The 2,256-nt window shown below is 48.8% G+C and overlaps 1 non-coding gene across 1 annotated transcript; it reads right to left on the bottom strand.

Annotated features, from left to right (window-relative positions):
- Positions 1-464: 464 nt before the first annotated feature.
- LOC128119529 (small nucleolar RNA SNORA70) lies at positions 465-598 on the bottom strand. The gene has a single exon (XR_008221559.1). It is a non-coding gene; the product is annotated as a small nucleolar RNA SNORA70 (small nucleolar RNA).
- Positions 599-2,256: the final 1,658 nt, after the last annotated feature.

The following is a 2,256-nucleotide window of genomic DNA, read 5'->3' as shown; positions in this document are numbered from 1 at the left end:
TGGAACTCACTTTGTAGCCCAGGCTGGCCTCGAACTCACAGAGATCTGCCTGTCTCTGCCTCCCAAGTGCTGGGATTAAAGGCGTGCACCACCACAGCCGGGCTAGGGCAAAGAGTTTAAAAAACAAAACAAAACAAAAAAACAAGTCAACAACAGCCATCAGGGATGTACTGGTTCTCAGCTTCCAGTCTTCTTCAAACTCATCTGCATCAAACTTGCTGAAGGCCCACTTCTTTGAGATGTGGATCTTCTGGTGGCCAGATAAATCCAACTTGGCTCTATGATGGGCCTCAATCATGTGTGTGTGCGCCTGTCTGCAGTTTGGTGCAGATGGACAAGATGACCTGGCCAATGTGAAACATGAGCACCACGCTCCAGAGCTTCCCAGAGGCATCCAAGCACCTGTCTGGAGCCTAGGTTGGGAAGAGCATTGAAATGAAGATAAGTGAATATTTCTACCAGAAATGTGTTTCCAAGGTCCTTGGTGCAACCTTTACAAGCAACAGGCTGCAGACACTACCAAGAAGATGGCTGTCTGAAGCCATTGTGCACCAGGCACTTGTGAGGGAAGGACCTCATTTGGCTTAATAGGCAGCGGAGTAACTCTCGTCTCTTAGCAGTGTTATTGGTTACCCTTTCTTTCTTTCTTTCTTTCTTTCTTTCTTTCTTTCTTTCTTTCTTTCTTTCTTTCTTTCTTTTCATTTTTGACATAGTCTCATGTCCTCCAATCTCTTTATGTAGCCAAGGGTGGCTTTGAACTTCCGGTCCTTCTGCCTCTATCGGGCACTGCTGGACTTACAGGCGTGTGCGCTCCCACACCTGACAGCTGTGTTTATTGATAAAGATCCTCTCTAACTAGACACCAAACTCTTGGGTACCGAAATTGCACGCTCTCCGTTGGTGCTGCTGAGGGTGCTGCACACTTACCTGCACCTTGGGAATAGTGATACGTGCCTGTAACGCCCACACTGAGGAAGCAAACACAGGCAGATCCCAGCAGCCTGCTGAGCAGCCAGTCCCAGTAAGTTGTGCTGACTTACTGCCTTTGACCCTCAGAGCGAGGCGAGTTCCTCATGCAGGTCTTCGGGGCTGAGCAGCGCTAACCTTGAAAGAGCTTCTTTCTCGAAATGTGTTTTTGTCAAGCCTTTGAAAGACAGTCAGAGCTCCCGCAAAGAGCTTTGCTCGGATGTCCTGCTAACCACATATTCCAGACAAGTCAAGGCACGGGCGCCTCGGAGGAAGAAAGAGGGGTCACCCTCTGAAGGAGGGCAGGTGGGGCTCACCTTTAGATTTTCTGTGAAGAAAGTCATTCCTTAGGATTATGAAGCAAATTCCAGCAGCTCGTTCAGCCACTGGAAGGTAGGAGAGAGTGTTTGCAGGCCCCAGAGTGAAAAAGCCTTTGTGGACTTTTATTTAGATTTATTTAACGTCCAGCCCACAGAAGTCGGAAGGTAAGACATGACCTTGAGGAAGGCAGCTCCCCCCACCCCACAGCTTTGTGGCCCCAGATGCTTGAGGAGCGGGGGCTCGGCTTCCTTCCCACCCCCCTTTCAGAACCCCATCACAGTTGGAGCAGCGGTATTTCCTCACGTCTGAGGGGAAGGGAGTGGCCACTTCCGGAAGGATAGTATTTATAGTTTTAGATCGAAATATGTGTCTACAATGGTTTTCTCAGAAAACACCCGTTAAAAAAGTATTTTGAATGGAAAGATACATCTTAAACCATAGCTGATTTCGCTTCTACAAGGAGGAAGGGGTGAACAATTTTGCTTTGTTTCAATGGTGAAACAATTGTTTTTTTTTTAAAGCTTCTTGATTTTAGAGTATACACCTCCCCTCTGCTTTCGGGGTGTGTGTGTGTGTGTGTGTGTGTGTGTGTGTGTGTGTGTGTGTGTGTGTGGTGTGGTGAGCTTGCCGGTATGTGCATGTGTGGAGGCCAGAACACAACCTTGAGAATGTTCTTCTGCCTTGCTCCACAGCGTTTTAGGAGACAGGGCCTTCCTGAATCTGCAGCTTGCCTTTTGACCAGACAGGCTGCTCAGCAGGCTGCTGGGATCGGCCTGTGTTTGCTTCCTCAGTGTTGGGGTTACAGGCACGTATCACTATGCCTGCTTTTATGTGGGTGCTGGGAATCTATACTCAGTCCCTCACGCTTGGACAGAAAGTAGTTAACCCACCGAGCCATGTCCCCCGCCCACTAGGCTTCCTGTAGGCACCCATGTCAACAGAACCCAGTAGTGTTTCTGTTTCTCCCTT

Source organism: Peromyscus californicus, unplaced genomic scaffold (genome assembly GCF_007827085.1).
Source record: "Peromyscus californicus insignis strain IS unplaced genomic scaffold, ASM782708v3 Scaffold_23__1_contigs__length_62951481, whole genome shotgun sequence".
Classification (NCBI taxonomy): domain Eukaryota; kingdom Metazoa; phylum Chordata; class Mammalia; order Rodentia; family Cricetidae; genus Peromyscus; species Peromyscus californicus.
Note: the sequence above shows the minus strand (reverse complement) of the source record. Positions and strands in the feature narration are given on the sequence as shown.